This window comes from Citrus clementina, unplaced genomic scaffold (genome assembly GCF_000493195.1).
Source record: "Citrus clementina cultivar Clemenules unplaced genomic scaffold, Citrus_clementina_v1.0 scaffold_9, whole genome shotgun sequence".
In the NCBI taxonomy this organism is placed as follows: domain Eukaryota; kingdom Viridiplantae; phylum Streptophyta; class Magnoliopsida; order Sapindales; family Rutaceae; genus Citrus; species Citrus x clementina.
The window spans coordinates 16,507,043-16,529,011 of record NW_006261964.1 but is presented as its reverse complement, the minus strand read 5'-3'; the positions used below and the strand labels follow the sequence as shown (position 1 = coordinate 16,529,011).

At 34.5% G+C, this 21,969-nt stretch overlaps 1 non-coding gene and 1 pseudogene across 1 annotated transcript; both read right to left on the bottom strand.

Annotated features, from left to right (window-relative positions):
* Nucleotides 1-2,429: 2,429 nt before the first annotated feature.
* Nucleotides 2,430-2,533, bottom strand: LOC112095445. The gene has a single exon (XR_002903817.1). It is a non-coding gene; the product is annotated as a small nucleolar RNA R71 (small nucleolar RNA).
* An 18,145-nt stretch (nt 2,534-20,678) lies between these two features.
* The window catches only part of LOC112099326, an 8,889-nt pseudogene continuing 7,598 nt past the window's right edge, over nt 20,679-21,969 (bottom strand).

Below are 21,969 nucleotides of genomic sequence, written 5' to 3'. Positions count from 1 at the left end.
TATAATAAAAGGGGTGTTTTTTTATCACAATGTTTCCCTCTTGATTTATTTTACTATTATAGAATTTTTGTAAGCCAAAATTGGCATAGGAAATTTGTAAATTAATCTTGGATTTTCAAGATCAAAGCGACGGAGGCCGGAAATTTTGACAGCGGCAATCAGCAGCAAGCAGCGCACGGCCAGCAGTACATGCTGCCAGCAAGCGCACGCAACGACAGCAGCGCGCAGTAGCCAGCGTGTGTTGAGTGTTAGAAAATACATATTTATAAAGGAGAAAACCGTCATTTTACATTTCAAGTCTTACTAACAACCCTTACTTTTATGTATTTAAACTTCTTGTGATTTAATTATATGTGTTTTATTTTAATTAAGTATTTTATGTATTTTAGGAGTATTATAGTCATTTCACAATAAAGGAGAGATCAGACGGCAAAACGGACATCACTTTTGAACTTAGGACGGTCGAAAACCTTAGGAGGAGCATAAAAGGAAAATTGGCACTATTCACATGTACGGTACTATTCACGTGTACAGTACTGTCTACGTTACTGTTCACGACACTGTTCACATAGACGGATCGATGACGTGGCATTGACTGATGAGGTGTCACGATCCTGTTGGACTAAAATTCTTATGTACTGTTGATGGTGACGTGGCAGCATATCAGTGGACGAAAAATCTCGCGTACGGTACATGCATCACACAGGATTATTTTCAACCAAACCGCGTTACTGTTCAACCCGGGTCAAACTGTGTTACTGTTCATCCGCGTGGTCAAACTGCGTACTGTTGACTGATGACGTGGCGCAATCCTGAGCGTCTAAACTGTTTTTAATTCGATGGCCATGATTTACTCCATGTATCTATAAAAAGGGGGTCTTCCCCCCCTAATTTGATATCTCTGAATCCATTTTTGGACTCCATTTTCTGTAATTCTCTCTCCATCTTGTATTTTCTACGTATTTTAATAAATTTTGATTTTGCCCCTAGTTCAATTATGAGTAGCTAATTTTCCTTCAAGTTTGGGTTGAAGGTGAAGTCTCAACATGTGTCATGGACTTTATTTGTTAAATTTACTTTCTCTTCCCCTCTAATTTTTGTGGATGTTTTGACTTCTCGTCGACAAATAATACTAATCTTGTCTAGTACCATTTTGGTTTCACCAGCCCCCTAGTACAAGGTTATTATTATTGGGCACGATAAGCCCTTAGCACCATATTGATTAGAGCGTGGTTCATGAGGTGTGGATTCCCCCCTCATGATTTAATTGGTATTAATAAGGATTACTTAGCCCATGATGCATGTTGATACGGATCCAGATACCCAAGTACGTCATTTCAATAGAATTCTCTTCAATTTATTCTCGCTTTTTCATTTCCAATTTTAGAATTTATTCTCGCCATTTTAATTTAAGTTTTAGCATATTCCAAATCATTTCCACCATAAATCCAATCACCCATTTATAAAATTAATTCTACACATAATTAAAATCCACCTCCTCGTGGGATCGACACTCATCACCATTGATCTATACTACAATAGATTCGTGCGCTTGCGAGTTCATTAAAATTTGTACAACAAGTTTTTGGCGCCATTGCCGGGGAGGTAAGTAATCTTAATTCATAGAATTAATTTTTGTGAATAATTTCTTTTATTTGTTTTCTTGTATTTTTTTAATTATTAAAAAAAAAGAAAAAAAAAGTGAATCTACATATAAAGGTTAGTATTTCTTTCTTTTTCTCTTCTTTAAAATTATGTAATTTAATTTTCAATTTATTTTTTCTTTGTAATTTTTGTTTATTTTATTAATTTAATTTTTAGTTAATTTATTTTACGTATTTGTTTTCGTGTATTTTTATAGAAAGGTTTTAATAGCGCAATAAAGTTAGTATCGTAATTTCTCCTTTTTCTTTATTTTTATTTGTTTTGTTCCCATTTATTTTTGTGTTCCTTGCATGCATGGTCGTTGGTCATTATTTCCTAATCTTGAACCTATAGACCTTGAACTAGAAAAAATAATTCGCACACACAAACAAATTAAAAATAAAATGGATTTGCAACCACAGGAGAGGCCATTTAAGGACTACTTCAGTCCTTTAGCTAATTTGAGCACATCATGCATAAGATACCTAAATGTAGCTGCTAGGAGCTTTGAACTAAAACCTAGTGTGCTAAATTGTCTCCCCACATTCTATGGCTTAGAAAATGAGAACCCATATAATCATCTGAATGATTTTCATGCTATTTGTCAAACTTTTAAATACGAGAATTTTTCAGACAATGATATTAAACTTAGACTATTCCCATTTTCTTTAAAGGATAGAGCTCGCTCAAGGCTTAATACATTACCTGCTAATAGCATTTCATCATGGGATCAAATGGTAACAAAATTTTTGAATAAATATTTTCCAGTGCATAAAATCAATGCTATTCGCAGGGAAATTTCAGAGTTTACACAGAGAGAGGACGAGCAATTTTTCGAAACATGGGAGTGATTCAATGGGCTACTCTTGAAGTGTCCACATCATGGGTACGAGAAATGGCACCAATGTCAATACTTTTTGGAGGGATTACTGCCAAATGTGCAAGAATGGCTAATGGCAACAAGTGGAGGAGAGCTAATGTCAAAAAGTGCATCAGAGATTTGAGAATTCTTTCAGCGACAAGCGGATAATTCCCAACAACGGAGTCGATCACTCCGGAATACTAGAAGAATTAAGGGAGTAAATGAGGTTCAAATTGGCGAGTCAACTTCGGGAATTAAAGAAGTCAAGGAGATGGTTGAAGGTCTTGCTCGACAAATAGCATCGTTATCGACTGCTAAATCAACAGAACCATATGACCATGACTCATACTCAGATCAAGCCAATGCCATAGGTGTAATGAGAAAGCCATCAAATTACAACCCATACTCCAACACATATAACCCTGGATGGAGAGACCATCCCAATTTTTCATGGTCTCAAGGATTCCAACAGAATGGACTAGCAGCTCCAGCTCCACCAATTCCACAAAATCCTCAAGCCTCTCAGCCCCCATTTAGACCATACAATCAGAACCAGAACTACTCTCAACCCAGACCATGGGAGGATTCATTCCAGAATCTCAAAAATCTTACTCACTCTACGATTGAGCAACAGAACCGCACCATTGATGGACTACGAAATGAGTTGAGAGCAGGCTTCAACTCACAAGCTCAATCAGTTTCAAGCCTCGAGAAGATAGTGGGACAGCTTGCTTCTTCAGTTCAGACCTTGACAATGACTGTTGAGAAAGGCAAGTTTCCAAGTCAACCAGTGCCTAATCCTAAAGTACATGAAGCAAGTACCAGTTCACCACAACAGCATGGAGAGGTCAAAGCAGTCATGACCTTGCGAAAAGGAAAAGAAGTCGACAACAAAGTGGAGATGCTGGTGACAAAAGAAAATCAAATTGTACCTGTGAATGTTGAGGACTCACCATCGGAAGAAAAAGAAGAAACCAACCCACGAGAATATGTTCCGAAAGCTCCATTTCCTCAGAGGTTAGCTAAAGGAAAGAAGGGAAAATCCACAGGTGAGATTCTTGAAATCTTCAAACAGGTAAGTGTTACCATCCCTTTACTTGATACTATTAAACAAGTTCCATCTTATGCCAAGTTTCTTAAAGACCTTTGTACTAAAAAGAGAAATATGCATGTTCAAAAGAAGACATTTTTAACAGAAAACGTTAGTTCTATCCTCCAACATAAAATTCCTCTAAAATGCAAAGACCTAGGCTCCCCTACTATCTCATGTAGCATAGGGAACCACACAATTGAGAATGCTTTGTTGGATTTAGGAGCTAGTGTAAATCTGTTGCCTTACTCAGTATTTTTGAAACTTGGACTAGGAGAATTACACCCAACTCCAGTAGTGTTACAGCTTGCAGATCGGTCCACGAAAATACCTCGTGGTATTGTGGAGGACGTGCTTATCCAGGTAGACAAGTTTTATTTTCCTGTTGATTTTATTGTAATTGACACTCAACCAATACAGGATTCAAGGAAGTACATCCCCATTATTCTAGGCCGACCTTTCTTGGCAACTGCGGATGCTCACATTCAATACAGGACTGGAAATATGCAGTTGTCCTTCGGCAACATGACTATGGAGCTGAACATCTTCAACATTGCCAAACAACCTCACAATGCAGATGATGAAATTGTTGATGTGGATTTAATTGAACATTAGTTGATGACACTTTTCTTTCAAACTTTAGTGATGATCCTTTACAAACATGCTTAACTCACTTTGGTTTGGATTTTGATATTGACAGATCAGTTGATGAGGTCAATGCCCTGCTTGACTCAGCACCATCTATGGACACTAATAAATGGAAGTCAAGAGTTGAACAACTAGCACCATCAGAGAAGAAACTCATCTCATCATCAGAATCACCACCAAAACTCGAGCTCAAATCATTGCCCAACACTTTCGAATATGCATTTTTTGGAGAAGAAAGTACTCTACTGGTAATCATCTCATCATCCCTAAATGACGAACAAAAAGGTAAGTTGTTGGATGTTTTAAAAGAGCACAAAGGAGTATTAGGATGGACCATAGTAGACATAAAAGGTATAAATCTAGTAGACTGCATGCATTACATTCACCTTGATGAAAATACTAAATCTACTAGGGAAATGCAACGTCGGTTAAATCTTAATATGAAAGAAGTTGTTAGAACAGAAGTCCTTAAGCTATTAGACACATGTATCATTTACCCAATTTCTGATAGTTCATGGGTCAGTCCTGTACAAGTTGTCCCTAAAAAGTCAGGAGTCATAGTAGTTACGAATGCTGATAATGAATTGATACCCACTAGAGTGACTACAGGATGGCGTGTATGCATTGATTATAGAAAGTTGAATTCTGTCACACGTAAAGACCATTTTCCTTTACCATTTATCGATCAAATGCTTGACAAATTGGTAGGCCATGAATTTTATTTCTTTCTAGATGGCTACTCAGGATATAATCAAATTCCCATAGCACCAAAAGATCAAGAGAAAACTACTTTCACTTGCCCTTTTGGCACATTTGCATATAGGAGAATGCCATTTGGATTATGTAATGCACTTACTACATTTCAACGATGCATGTTGAGCATTTTTTCTGATATAGTTGAATAATTCCTTGAAGTCTTTATGGATGATTTTTCTGTCTTTGGTGACTCGTTTGATCAATGTTTACATCATCTAACACTAGTTCTGCAGAGACGTATCGAGAAGAATTTGGTCTTAAATTGGGAGAAGTGCCATTTTATAGTAAAACAAGGTATTGTTCTCGGTCACATCATTTCGAGCAAAGGTATTAAGGTTGACAAAGCCAAGGTGGATCTCATTTCTAATCTTCCTCCACCCAAAACAGTCAGAGAAGTAAGATCTTTCCTTGGGCATGCTGGTTTCTATAGACGTTTCATTAAAGATTTTAGCAAAGTTTCTGGACCCTTATGCAATTTACTTGCTAAGGATGTACCTTTTGTATTTAATGATTCATATCTTGTGGCATTTGAAAAGTTAAAACAGTTGTTGACATCATCACCCATCATTCAGCCCCCAAATTGGAGCTTACCATTTGAGCTCATGTGTGATGCATCTGATTATGCAGGAGGAGCAGTATTAGGACAAAGAGTTGATCGAATTCCCCATGTTATTTACTATGCTAGTATGACATTGAATGATGCACAGTTGAACTATTCAACTATTGAAAAAGAAATGCTAGCAGTAGTGTTTGCATTAGAGAAATTTTGATCTTATCTCATTGGTTGTAAAATAATCGTGTTCACAGATCATGCTGCTCTTAAATATCTTCTCACAAAGAAATATGCAAAGCTAGACTAATCCGTTGGGTGTTACTTTTGCAGGAATTTGACTTGGAATTCAAAGATAAGAAAGGGAAAGAAAATGTTGTGGCGGACCACCTCTCTCGTCTCCATTTTGACACAATCACAGAACCATTAATATTGAATGAGTCATTTCCAGATGAACAATTAATGAGTGTGGAAGTATTAACTTGGTATGCTGATATAGTTAATTATCTTGTTACAGGTAAACTTCCAGAGCATTGGACCAAGCAAGACAAGGCTAAATTCTTTGCAGAAATAAAGAATTTCTTTTGGGATGACCCGTATTTGTTCAAGTATTGTGCAGATCAAATTGTTAGATGATGTGTCCCAGAAAATGAAATTCATAATATTCTTTCATTCTGCCATGAACAAGCTTATGGAGGCCATTTCAGTGCTAAGAAAATAGCGACTAAAGTTTTACAATGTGGTTTCTATTGGCCATTTATATTTCGAGACGCTTACACTTTCTGTTCTTCATGTGATAGGTGTCAACGAATGGGGAGCATTACACGAAGGAACATGATGCCACTAAATCCAATTTTAGTGGTTAAGATTTTTTACGTATGGGGTATCTACTTTATGGGACCTTTTCCCCCTTCTTTTGGCCATCAATATATATTGGTTGTTGTTGACTACGTATCGAAATGGGTAGAAGCAATTTCATGTAGGATCAATGATCACAAGGTGGTGATAGCATTTTTAAAAAGCAACATTGTTTCACGCTTTGGATTCCCTCGAGCAATAATCAGTGATGGTGGTGCCCACTTTTGTAACAAAGCATTCAAAGCTCTTTTGACAAAGTATTCAATCACTCACAAAGTGGCGACCCCATATCATCCGTAAACCAGTGGCCAAGTTGAGATCTCCAATCGAGAAATAAAGCACATATTAGAAAAGCCGGTGAGGCCGGATAGAAAAGATTGGTCATTAAGACTTGATGATGTATTATGAGCATATAGAACGGCTTTCAAGACCCCGATTGGGATGTCACCCTACAAGTTAGTGTATGGAAAAGCTTGCCACCTACCTGTGGAACTTGAGCATCTTGCATATTGGGCCATCAAGAAATTCAACTTTGACATGCAGCAAGCCAGCTCAGAAAGAAGATTACAACTGGCAGAACTTGAAGAAATTCGCAATGACGCATACGAAAATACCAAGATTTACAAGCAACATATGAAAGTCTTCCATGACAAGCAAATTATGAGAAAATCGTTCACTCCAGGTCAGAAAGTGCTTTTATTCAATTCTTGCTTGCACCTATTCCCAGGTAAGTTACGCTCTCGTTAGTCTGGCCCATTTATTGTTCATATTATTTTTTCACATGGGGCAATTGAAATTAAGGACCCAAAGAACGGTGTCACGCTTAAAGTTAATGGTCAAAGATTAAAGTCATATCTAGAGTACCAACCACATGGAGAAGACACCAAAATAAATTTGAGTGACCCACCAGATTTGAATTGATTTTTTTTTCTTTTCGTTGATTTGATTTTTTTTCTTTCTTTATATTATTCTTCTGCTAATTGAAATTATTTTTGCATAAGTGTGTTTGTTTAACTATTAAGTTTTCTTTTATCATTTTTAATCATGAGTACCTTACTTAGACCGTTCCTCCTGAACATTCTTAAACCACTTCAACGTGTCAAAACTCATCTCAAAAGGCAGATTCAATTTTGTAAAACACATCGCATTTGGGCTCTACAACCACCAGAGTTAGTAGCCTATGTTGAGGGTTTAGAAAGCCAACTCAGAGACATTGAGAGAAGTGTTTACGACATCCAGTTGGAGCTTGAGGTAAATTCAATAAAAGGGCGATTTTAATTTTCTTTGTGTGTTTTAATTTGTTTTTCTGTTTGTGTGCTTTAGTTTGTTACCCCGGTCAAGTGGCGGATAACGGTACTCCGTGACAATCAAGTCGGTTACTTCAGTTTCCCATAATAACTGATATTCTGAGGTGAAAGTATGGACAGAAACGAGATTCTAGCGAAGCTTCACAAGCGATTCCCTTCACTTCCTCAGAATGCCCTCCTTACGATATATAAAGCTCGGTCCGAACGCATGCGATTACTCATGAGGAATAACATACCTGCTGACATCCGTTGGTTAATCGAGGCTAAAGTACGATCGGCAAGTGAGTTACCTCCAAAATTTATTGCATACATGCCTGGTTGTGGTAAAGGAAATTATGCAAGAAAACGACGAGCTCGAAGAATTTCTATTGCTTGTCATAAGTGTGCCAGAATGAGTTGCAATAAAAACCCATGCTCTTTAGGAATGGTGTCTGATAACAGGGAAGATAAGATTCAATTCATTAGGGATGGCTTGAATAAGGAGTCATTGGATGATATCCTTTTGTCTCTTGAAACGCATCCCAGTGGATATGTGCAAGGAGCGATTCTCCAGTTATGGCCATTATTCCAAAAAGAGCATGCATGATATAGTCTCAGGAATCTGACTATAAACGACCCTGTTTGTCAGTTTATAAGAAAACTGGATAAGAAGCCTATCCTCGACCCATAGAGGGCGTTTAAGCCGTTTTTGGACGTAAAGCCAGAGGAAAATGTGAGCCACAGTCGCAACTACCTGTAAATATCCTTTCACTTTACTGTTATTTTATTTCACTATTATTTTATTGTGTGCATTATTGTCTTTAATAATTTTATTACTGTTTGCTTTTTCCTTATTACTGTTTACTTTTTCCTTTTTACTGTTTCCTTTTTTACTCGCGAGCCACGTGCTTTACGCGTTATTTGACACTGACATGTTACCTCATACACAACTGTGACCCACTGTCACAAAGACTCTTAAATGTGATTTTTTTTGTCAAGCACTCACAAATTGTTTTTTGAGAAGTATCACAATGGCAGCTACTCCAAATAGACAATTCAAGAACATTTGTGTGCTTTCTGGATTTACCTATGGCAAACATAAAGAGTTCGTTGAGGCAGCCATCGATCTTGGTCGAAGTATAGCAGAGAGAAAATTACACTTGGTGTATGGAGGAGGTAACCAAGGGTTATCAAAAATGGTCTCTGAAGCAGCTTTTGTCAGAGGAAGCCAAGTGTTAAGCATCATCCCAAGAGCCCTAAAACCTTTGGGCAGTTCGTCTGACTCATCAACTGGAGAAGAGTTAGTCGTCTCAAGTATGTAAGAAAGAATAACTGAAATGCTTAATCATGCTGATGCTTTTATTTTCCTTCCAGGAGATCTTGCAACACTAGAGGCACTTATCACACTAGCATCTTGGGCCCATCTGCACATCCACCAGAAACCCATCGGTTTGTTAAATGTCAATAACTTTTATGATGGCTTTATCGCATTTCTTAACCATGCCATAAAAAACTATTTCATTCCCTCTAATGCAAAAAAACTCTTTATTTGTGCGTACACTGCTAATGAGCTACTTGATATGTTACAAGCTTATAGACCGGAGCCAGACCCCTGGACCTTTGTGTTGGAGCATCCAAATAATGATGGTAACAGTAGCCGCAGTAAGAAGTACAAATTAGATTTAACTCTCCGCTTGTAAATATTATTTTCTGTGTTGCACCACCCAGGTGATGTCTTCTAAACTCTACTTCTTTTCTTTCAAACATTGAGGACAATGTTTTGTTCTAGTTGGGGGGAGGGAATAGTCGACAATTGTGGAATTTTGGTTAAGTTTTACTAATTTTTTATTGTAGAAACTAACTGTTGCTAACTTTTTGTGTTGAAGATGGCTGAATATGGAGTGTAGTGACTCTAGAAACGCATCTCCATCGTTTAAAAAAAAATTCAGACATTTTCTTTTTCTTTATTATGTTTTTATGTTTATTTTTCTTCTTTTTAATTTCTCCTCTATAAATATACATTTTCCAACTTTTGAGTCGAAGATGGCTGAATATGGAGTGTAGTGCCTCTAGAAACGCATCTTCTTAAAAAAAAAAAACCATTTTCGTTTTCTATCATTTTACGTGTAACATTTCTAATTAGTTTTTATGCATCATTTTCACATTTCTGCATGCATATTTTCCTTTCATGTTTAGAATAGGTTGGGGGGTAGAATGTTGTTTAAAAAAAAAATTGTGTGATTTGTTTTAACATTGGATGACATGATTAATTTCAAATTTTAGTATTTGTATTATCTTTGGTCTTAAGTGATATTACATTATGTTTGCTACTCTACATGTTGATGTCGGAGACAAATATGAGTTGCTTGAAGGAATGAACATGTCATAATAAGTACCAAGTGAGTTTTTGAGCCTATCATTTTTCTTGGAGAGTAACCATTTTGCCCATTCTTTATACAGCTTAACAGTTTATTATTGTATACACGATCTCTTGATTTCTTTTGAGTTAACCCTAAAAAAAAAATTGTAAAATTAAAAAAAAAAGTGTGTTGCTACATTTGGAGGCCCATCTAACTAGTAGATATGGAAGATTATTTAGAGCCCTAAAAGACGATGGAAATGCCATCTTTGATCCGTTTGAGCCTTTCTAGCCATCCCTTTTATCAAATATCCATAGTTAACCCTTTTGAGCCTTTAAAAAAAAAAAACCTTTCTTTGTCAAACTTATCATCTTAACCCACTCTGATTTGGAGTATTACCCAATGTCTTATAAGTTCCATCACCTATTTATGTTTGAGAAAAATGTAAATAATTATTTTATTTAGTGACGTTGTGCCAAGCAAAAGCAAAAAAAAAATTCAAAAAATAATAATAATAATAATAACAATAATAGGTGAAATCCACCTTGCAACTTTAAAAAAAAAAAACAAATTCCTCTGCATTTTTCTCAAACATACACTTTATTTTCCTTATTTCCCTTCTTTGTTAACCATGTCCCTAGCCTACGTTACATCCTAATAAAAGTCCTTCTTGATTTTAGGGAACTATAATCTGAAGTAAAAGCTAGTTATGTGGGCTAAACAAATGTAGTGGTGCATAATAAAAATAAATAAATAAATAAAAGAAAAAAAAGATAAATAAATTGGGTTGACTAGCATTTTTGTTTAACTTGAGATCGTATTATTTCTAAGCTGAGGGCATATTTATTTCATCTTGGTGAGAGTATGTGATATCACTTCTTTATTATTTTCTCTCTCAATTACCATTCATTGGAGTGACTATTTTTATTGGTTTTAATTTCTTTGTGAGAGTGTCACTACTTCCAGTGAGAGTTTGGGGTTTGACATGTCATTCTTGAAAGTAGCTATAACAAAGTCTACTGGGCTGATTCATGTGGATGGTTGATGTGGGTGTGATGTTGCTTTAGACTGGAGATAATGCTTATACTTTTATTTGATTGCTATAATTAATCTGATTGAATAAACATGAGTGTTTCTAAATTAAAAAAAATATCATTTTGAATTTGAATTTTATTTTCGCTTTATTTGCTAGGGACTAGTAATAAGCTAGTTGGGGGGTGTGTTGAGTGTTAGAAAATGCATATTTATAAAGGAGAAAACCGTCATTTTACATTTCAAGTCTTACTAACAACCCTTACTTTTATGTATTTAACCTTCTTATGATTTAATTACATGTGTTTTATTTTAATTAAGTATTTTATGTATTTTAGGAGTATTATAGTCATTTCACAATAAATGAGAGATCAGACGGCAAAACAGACATCACTTTTGAACTTAGGACGGTCGAAAACCTTAGGAGGAGCATAAAAGGAAAAATGGCACTATTCACATGTACGGTACTATTCATGTGTACGGTACTGTCTACGTTACTGTTCACGACACTGTTCACATAAACGGATCGATGACGTGGCATTGACTGATGATGTGTCATTCACTGATGAAGTGTCACGATCCTGTTGGACTAAAATTCTTATGTACTGTTGATGGTTACGTGGCAGCATATCAGTGGATGAAAAATCTTGCGTACGGTACATGCATCACACAGGATTATTTTCAACCAACCGCGTTACTGTTCAACCCGGGTCAAACTGTGTTACTGTTCATCCACGTGGTCAAACCGCGTACTGTTGACTGATGACGTGGTGCAATCGTGAGCGTCTAAACTGTTTTTAATCCGATGGCCATGATTTACTCCATGTATCTATAAAAAAGGGGCCTTCCCCCCCTAATTTGATATCTCTGAATCCATTTTTGGACACCATTTTCTGTAATTCTCTCTCCATCCTGTATTTTCTATGTATTTTAATAAATTTTCATTTTGCCCCTAGTTCAATTATGAGTAGCTAATTTTCTTTCAAGCCTGGGTTGAAGGTGAAGTCTCAACATGTGTCATGGGCTTTATTTGGTAAATTTATTTTCTCTTCCCCTCTAATTTTTGTGAATGTTTTGACTTCTCCTCGACAAATAATACTAATCTTGTCTAGTACCACCTTGATTTCACCGACCCCTTAGTACAAGGTTATTATTATTTGGCACGATAAGCCCTTAGCACCATATTGATTAGAGCGTGGTTCATGAGGTGTGGATTCCCCCCTCATGATTTAATTGGTATTAATAAGGATTATTTAGCCCATGATGCATGTTGATACGGATCCAAATACCCAAGTACGTCATTTCAATAGAATTCTCTTCAATTTATTCTCGCTATTTCAATTCCAATTTTAGAATTTATTCTCGCCATTTTAATTTAAGTTTTAATATATTCCAAATCATTTCCACCATAAATCCAATCACCCATTTACAAAATTAATTCTACACACAATTAAAATCCACCTACTCTTGGGATCGACACTCGTCACCATTGATCTATACTACAATAGATTCGTGCGCTTGCAAGTTCATTAAAATTTGTACAACAGCGCGCACGGGAAGTGTGGCTTGTGCGCGCAGCATGCGTTGGCACAGGCTGCTCGCGCAGCAAACAGGCGCGCGGCCAGCGTGGCCAGCAGCGCGCGCTGCACAAGCAGCAAGTTGTGCGAGCGAGTTTGGTGCATGTCTGGCGATGTGGCGGCGGGTGATTCGGCGTCGAAGATGCGTAGGAGATGGCTGGCGTCTCTGAACAGTAGTGGCCTTTGTGGTGATGGCGGCTGGGGAGAGAAAAAGATGGATTTAGGGTTTCAATGGTTTTTATCATTCAAATCCCTATAGTTCCATAGTTTTTCTCTTTGGGCAGATACGTTTCAATTTTTTGCATTTAAGTCCAAAAACAGTTTTGGGCTTAAAGAATCCTAGTTTTAGGCCCAATTGAAATTTGGGCTTAATGGATTAAAATGCATAGATAAAATTGAACACATTAAATTTATTTTTGGTCAAAAAGTTTTATTTTAATAAAAAATTTTAATTATTTATTTATTTCCTTCCAAAAATTAAAATTGGACCAATTATAAATTTAAAAGTCCAATTTCCCCTAGTCCATTAACAAAGACAAGATTATGAAAGATGGACATTGACAAGAAGCCCAATGAAGATTAGGCTTAGGGTTAATGTATTTTTCATTATTAGGAAAGTCATGAATTAAGATTATTTAATTGTTTTTCTATATGTTATGTTTTGGATGATAACATGTCATATAGAATAGGTAGTGCCACTCTACGCATAATGATACATGTCATTCATTAATTATGAATTTCATTATATTGTTTGAAATTTGCACATGCTTAATAATATTTGATATCATCTAGATAATATTATAGGAAGCATGCAATTAACAATATGTATGTTTTAAAAATGAAAAACTAATTTTAAAATATTGAGTGGGAGAAGGAAAATTCAAGATAATTTTCCCACGGGCTCCATTGTTAGTTCAATAATAAAATTATATATATACCTCGACTTCATGATACGGTGATGCTCCCTTCAGAGGGTATATATATTAGATATTTTATTTGATGAACTTCTTCAAAGATAAAATTGAAATATTTTTCAATCGATTGTTCACCCCAACGGTGACTATTGATATGAAAAATACTTAGATTGAAACAATGGTTATACACTCAACTAAAGTTTATTATTAACCTTCCCAACGAAGCTCTGTTAACAAATTTAGGCCCAAAGGGATAGCGATAATTATTTATCATGTCTCTACATGAAAGTAAATAATCTAATGGATAATTGGGTCTAGTAAGTGTAGACATGACTTCCCCAACGGATAGCTTGTCAAAGCGGTACTAGATTATCATTACAATAAATTAAAATGCATTTATGGTTTTTTTGCATTTTTGTCATTTATTGTGAATATTGTTTCAAAGTATTTATGCATGTTTATTTTATTTTTTTCAGAAAATGTCTTCCATCAACCCATTATTAATTATCCTTGTTAAAAATGAACTCACTGGCGAAAATTATTTAGATTGGAAATGCAATCTATTTAATATTCTCACTGCTAAGGGAAGGAAATATGTGTTGGCCCAGCCTTGCCCTCCTGAACCATCGTTATACGATTATAGAAATCAGAGGGAGCCTTATGAGAAATGGTGTGAAGCTAACAAAATGGCTAAGCGCTATATATTGGCTTCGATTTCTGTGGAACTGCATAAGAAACATCGGAGCATGGAAACAACCACTGAAATAATGGCTAGTCTTCATCAGATGTTTGGGAAAAATACCCATTTTTCCAGAGAAGCAGCATTAAAACGTATTACGGATACTAGGATGGAAGAGGGCACAAAAGTTCGTGATCATGTCCTCAAAATGATAGACTATTTGAATGAGGTAGAGATTCATGGTGTTCAAAACAATGATAAATCAAAGATTAACATGGTGATTGAATCTTTACCTGATACATTCAAAGAGTTTAAGGTCAGCTATATCTTAAACAATAAAGATATGACCTTAATTGAATTAATGCACGAACTACATGCTATAGAAGAATTTTATAATAGCAGAAAACTTCTTGAAAAAGGATCCTCTTCAAGGCTTAAGTCGAAAGACAAGAATGAGCAAGCAAGAGTTGGGATCGACAAACTGTCCACTAAAAGAAGTGGCAAGCCAAAAGGCAAGTGTTACAAATGTGGACAGAAGGGTCACTGGAAGAAAGATTGTCCTAAGATTATTAAAATCAGGTATAGGAAATCTTTAAGCTTCCTAATTAGTTCAGATTTCTATTGATTCATACAATAATGAATTCTAAGATAACTAATCTTATTTGTAATTCATTTATTTGGTTTTCAGGAAACCAAGAGATTAAGTGAAGAAAGCTTCAAACAACAGTTGAGGACGTGCTAGTTTATATCAATTGAAAGACTAGATCAATTTTACAAGACTTTAGTTTTGATATTTGTCTTTATTTTTCCAAATATTAGAGGAATTTAATTTCGGTGGCTTGTTTTAATAAACAGGAGTACACTGTTATTTATGGATCCTCTGTTTATTCCTTATTTTGGTTATTTATAAAGACAATTTATATCATAGAAGTACATTGATCTATTCAAAGTAAGATATAATGATAAAAGGTATATGCATTTATCTAAGAAAAGAAATGTTTCTTCTAACCAAAAATCACCTCTGATATTTATGCTTAAGTCATATAAACTATAATAAGATTTTAAGAAAATGATTAATGATAGACTTGGCCTATTAAGATTGATCATTGTAACTCTATAAATCTTATTTAGAAAAGTAATATGACAAGGATGCTCTTTTTGAGCTAAAAGCATAACATTGTATTTGATAATTTAGCGCATACAAATGTATACGGACTAATCAGTTTACATGTTATAAGAGGTTATGAGTATTCTATTGACACAACTTAAAAGTAATTTTTAACTCTCAAGTATAAGAGTGTCTTGTTGTATTATAACTCGGTGAGTCCGAGGTCGATCCACAGAGAAAAGATTTAATTAGTTTATTTTATTTTATCTAAAAATTAAAATTAAAATTTGAATATAAACAACTTAATTTAAATGAAACTATGGAATTGAACTAGTTAGGGTTATGGATCCACTCTTAGAAATAAATAAAACTTAATAAATTCTTTTTGCCAATTTTTTTTAGATTTATTACCCAAAAGATTAATTATACAAATTATTATTATTTTCCCTTTAAATTTATGATGGATTAAGTATTTATTGTGCCAAAATTTAATTTGTCTACAATAAGTCAAAATACCATTTCACCATGCCTTATATTAAGATCTTAAGAATTTATTGTGCCAAATTCATTTGTTTGTCTACAATAAATCAATTTTTCAAAATATAAAACATGTATAAAATTAAATAGAAAATAATTTAATTTATAAAATTAAACATAGAATTTGATTAAATCATATTTATTTCTTAAGAGTTTCACCTTCCCCTAACTAATATTATTTAGTTAAGCATAATTAAAATAAAAAGAAGTAGTAAAATTGAATTACTTATAATTAAAAGAAATAAAAACAACAAAAATTGGAAATAAAACTAATTTTATTAATGAAAATAATTATACAAAATATTAAAAACACACTTGGAAATCAAGATTACAAGGAGATGGAGAGAATTTGAGAAGAAGAGAGTTGTAGAGAGATGATTAAAACATAAAAATGAGGCCTTATTTATAGAAAAATAAATTCATAATCCAGTGCTTTGCGGTCCATCATAGGCTTCATGCATGTGCTCCTCACAACCCTTAGATCAAGATCCAATGGCTGGTCAAACTTCAAAAGTCAACATCACACATGGCATCATTTGACTCATCCGATTTGCCCAAAGAACGGTTGAGATTTGGCGGGTTAATGGGTGGATCGGGTCGACCCGAATACAAAGATTCGGATCCTCCAACTTGCTTCACCAACCATTGCCACGTGGCACAATCATGGCCATTGAATCATGAACGGCTGAGATTTAGTCAAGATTGCCAGTTATCCCATGCACTCATATCTATTGTAAGCTCATTTCATCATCCAATCAGTGCTCGGTCAACAGGAAAAGTCAACTTTTTTTACACAAGCCCAATTTTAAGCCGATCTTGACTGATCTTAAGGTTTTCGGACCTCCGGAATCCAAATTTGACCTCCGTTTATTTGTTTGGAGCCTCGAAGTACGTGAAATTAATAATTTTCCTAATAAACACATAAAAATACACAAAATTAAATATATTTAAAACATAATTCATAATTCATAATATATTACATAAACACAAATATAAATTATAACATAAGAATAAAATAACATATTATCGCTTGATAATTAAACAATTTTTAATACTAATCACACCCCCCAACCAGCTTATTGCTAGCCCTCTAGCAATTAAAGCGTTATATTAAGATTTATAAAATTCACATGCAAGTTAATAGTTGTTCATCTATCCTCTAAATTACCAAATAAATGAACTCTCCCAAATTCCTTTATCACATTGATGTTCACTCATTATCCAGAATATCATTGTAACGCCACAAATTCCCATACATATTAAATTATGGAAATTGGGCTTTCATTGAGAATTATGGGTGGCCTAAGCTTAGAGGTGTGTTAATCCAAGTTCATTTGTCGAGGTAAGTAACTTCATTCCTAATGTACTAGATATGTATAAGTATTTTGATATTATTATTATAAGTATAAATGTTTTGATACTACTTAAAGGATTACTAATTTTGATAACAAAATTAGCTTTATGTAAATGTTTTCAAACCATTCTTTTTAACAAAGTATTTTATAAATGCTTTTGAATATGTAAGTTATTTTTATGACATGACAACCTTTTAGGATGTTATCTTTAAAATGTTATGCAAGCCTATATTATTGATATGAACTTTTATGAAACTGATACGAATGTTTTGTACCTATGTTTGATTTCAATTATTGATGATTGTATGAGATTCTTAATGCTTTGGCTCATTGTCCATAGTTAGTCTGATTCTGATTCTGATCGTAATATACGATATATCCGTTTGGACCAGTACTGGGTTTCTGTTCTGAGTGTGCACACGATATTCTGATTATGTTTCTGGCCGGGTCACCGGGACTATAGGTGACACTATGTGACATGAGCTAACCTGTTTGTTTTCTGTATACGTATTACATGATTTGCTTCGTAAGTAAATATGCTTTTGAATATTCTGAATTATTAAGAATTTATCTTATGTTATTGTGATATATCGTTTTATGAAAATTATGGATTATGATATATGCTTTAAACAAAAGAAGGCTTGCAATATTTTTGGTATCGATAGGCCTAGTGTGTTAGGAATGGTTTTACTTACCGAGTTGACGGCTCACCCCTCGTCATTACTTTTTGCAGATTAAGTTTCTTTTGAGAGGTGCACTGAGCTTTGGAGTTAGTGATTTCCAGTTTCCGTTTGCTATTGAATAAGAGGAGGAATAAACTTGTGTTTCTATTTAGTTACTTTTATTATGAACGTGTAATTTGGAGTTTGAGACTTTTGTTATTATTTTTATATGTCCTCGAGAGAGATTATTTAGTATTTGACGTTTGGATTTATGGATTTATTTGAATAAGAATTGGAGGAATTTCAGTTTGAAACTTATGAGTAAAGATTATGATTTGTGAGTAACCTCCTTCTTCACGTGCTCCGCACGTGTTAGATTTGGGGTGTTACAATCATCAAACCTTCTTTTGTGCTCAAGTAATTAACACAATACTTATGGGGCTTCATTAAAAGAAAAACAACATTTCGTTCTAAAATTCATTAGAAATTATATCTTTAGGCAATAGATTATTCACACATTTTTTTTTATATTACATTTCTAACCCGTTTAGCGAGCTTTAGGTCAGTGACTCCCAGACCAGTTGGCCTTAGGGCACTAGGTGTTGAAGCACTCCTACGGACTTAATTACTCGGGTTTCTAATAAACAAACAATATATCTATTACCCATGTAGCGAGTTTTAGGCCAGTGACTCCCAGACCAGTTGACCTTAGGGCACTAGGTGTTGAAGCACCCCTATGGACTTAATTACTCGGGTTTCTAGATATAACAAAATTAAAAACATTTTTTTCTTTTTTTCTTTTTTTCTTTTTTGATTTTTTTTTGAAAATATACACTTTCTACTACCTTAGATACTATTCCTAATAAATCAAAAGAACTAAATGCCGTAAAATTTTAACTTACAACCCACTAGTATGTGTCATAATGTGTGTGTGAAGAATGATTCAATAATACCTGTTAAATGAGTAAACAATTAAATAACTTAATAACTAAGTGGAGAGTTCACAAATTTGAGTAATTCAAAGAAAAGGGAACAAAAACAACTTACTATGAATCTCAAAATCAAAATATAATACAACAAGACTATTAGGATGCGTCTCAAAAGTCGTGACTCTTTACACGGCCATCCTAGACAAAAAACAATTTTTTTTTTTGGTTTTTTTTTTAACAAAGAAAAGAAAAAAGAAAAGAGAAAAGAGAAATACAACACACATATTTAAAACATACGTCAATTATCCCCACCCCACGACCTAATCTAAACATTATCTTAATATTTTATAATTTTACAGATATGCAAAAAATAAAAATAAATAAATAAATAAAAATAAAAGAGAATAATAAAAGAAGAAGAAGAAGAGATCTCACCTGAACTTTATGCAGAAGCTTAAAAGTAGATAACAAACATGAAGAAAAAGTCAATTTTTTTTTTTTAACAACACTCTTAAGATTAAGAAGATGCGTTTCTAGAGAGACTACATTCTCTATATCCTGCCATCTTCGACTCAAATTTGTCCTAAGTTAGTCTTTACAGAAAAAAAAATGTTTTTTTTTGTTTTTTTTTTGTTTTTTTTTTTTTGTAAACACATAACCATGACCAAGACATTCCACAATTATCAACTATTCCCTCCCCCCAACCTGAAAAAGACATTGTCCTCAATGTTTTAAAAGGAAAGAGAAAGAGTGTAGAAGACATCACATGAACACTACAACAGAAAATATTTACAAACGGAGAGTTAAATCTAAATTGCACTTCTTATTACTGCTACTGTTACCGTTACCATCATTAGTCGACCAATTCAGTGCAACCATCTGTGGATCTGGCTCTGGTGTATAAGCTTGTAAAAGATCAAGTAACTCATTAGCAGTAGAAGCAGAGATAAATAGTTTTTTTACAGAATGTGGAACAAAATGATTCTTTATTGCATGGTTAATAAAAGTTAGTAAGCCGTCATAAAAATTATTAACATTTAACAAACCGATGGGTTTTTGATGAATGTTCAAGTGGGCCCAAGATGCAAATGTAATTAGTGCCTCAAAAGTTGCAAGATCTCCTGGCAAGAAAATAAAAGCATCAGCATGATTCATCATTTCAGATATTCTCTCTTGCATACTTGATACCACTAATTCTTCTCCAATTGGTGGGCCAGACATGCACACTAGCGGTTTCATGGGTTTTGGGATAATGCCGAGTACTTGGCTTCCTCTGGTAAAAACAGCTTCTGAGACAAGTCTTGATAACCCTCGTTCACCTCCTCCATATACAAGATGCAGTTTCCTCTCTGCTATGACACGACCAAGATCTACAGCTGCCTGAACGAACTCTTTGTACTTTCCATAGTGAAACCCAGAAAGCACACAAATGTTTTTGAATTGTTTACTCGAAGATGATGCCATTGGACTAATTTTTCAAAAACAAGTTGTGAGTGTTTGAAAAATGAGCTCATATTTAAAGATCTTGGTAACATAAATAATGAGAAACAACTGTAAATGAGTTGGCAATATTTATCAAATGACGAGTAAAGCTCGTGGCTAAATAATTCAAAAACAAACAGTAAAAAGAAAGTAATGATTAGAAAAAGCAAACAGTAAAAGAAAACCAAATATTTATTAAATACAAAATCACATCGCTAAATGCAATAATGCAAATGATAAAATAACAGTAAAGTAAAATAACAGTGAAGTGAAAGGATATTTACTAGTAGTTGTGATTGTGGCTCACATCTTCCTCTGGTTTTACGTCCAGTAACGGCTTGAACGCCCTTTATGGGTCGAGGATCGGCTTCTTATCCAGTTTTCTTATAAACTGGCAAACAAGGTCTTTTTGAGTCAGATTCCCAAGACTAAACTGTGCACTTTGTTTTTGGAATAGTATCCACAAATTGTAAATCTCACGTTGCACAAATCCACTTCGATGCGTCTCAAGAGATCGTAAGATATCATCCAACGATTCTTTACTCATGCCATCTTTAACGAATTTAATTTTATCTTCAGGAGTATCAGAAACCATTCCTAAAGATTTACAATCTGGTCGTTTGCAACCAAGTCTTACACAGTTATGACATTTTGAGCCAAGTCGTTTAGCTCTCCTTTTCTTAGCAAACGTACTTTTACCAAAACCAGGCATGTAAGAAACAAATTGACCAGAAAACTCACCTGCTAATCGGACATTTGCTTCAATTAACCAACGAATGTCAGAAGGAATGCCATTGATCATTAACAAACGCAATCGTTCACAACGAGCTTTGTAAATTTTCCTGAGGGCATTTTGAGGGAGAGAGGGAAAATGCTTATGGAGTTTATGTTGTATTTCTTCCATGTTTGATTTTGGGGTTTCAGTTATTGTGGGAAACTGAAGATACCGACTTAAGAAGTCACGGAGTACCGTTATCCGCCATTTATACGGGAAAATAAATCAAAACACACCAAAATCAAATCTGCAAAATCAAATCAAGCGTGAAAGCGAGCAAAAAGAATCACACAATATAAAAGGAAAATGAACTTACATTCGTCCTCTCATTGAGTTAACCTCAAGCTCCATTTGAAATTCATATATGCCACTCTCTACTGTTCTAAGTTGTCCCTCTAGATCCTTAACATAGGACACGAATTCTGGTGGTTGCAGATCCCAAAGTGGATGTGATTTACAGCTTTGTATCAAGCCTCTTAAGTGAAATTTTATACGCAAAAATCTTTTAATATGTGCGAACAGGTATTTTCTCATTGAAGTGCTCATGATGTAAAATGAAAATTAATGAGAGAATGTACAACTGTCGAACAAACACGCTTACACAAGAAAAACAATGTTAAAAAAAACTATGTACAGTGCATCAATCTAGAAAAAGAAGAAAAAAAATCAAACAATGAAACGGTAAAATAATAGTAAAACAAAAAGAAAAAAAATTATTAAAGACTTAATCAAGAACTGGTGAGTCACCCAAATTAATTTCGGTGTCCTCGTCACGTGGGTGATGTTCTAGATATGGTTTTAATCTTTGACCATTAACTTTAAATGTGACACCGTTATTTGGATTCTCAATTTCTATGGCCCCATG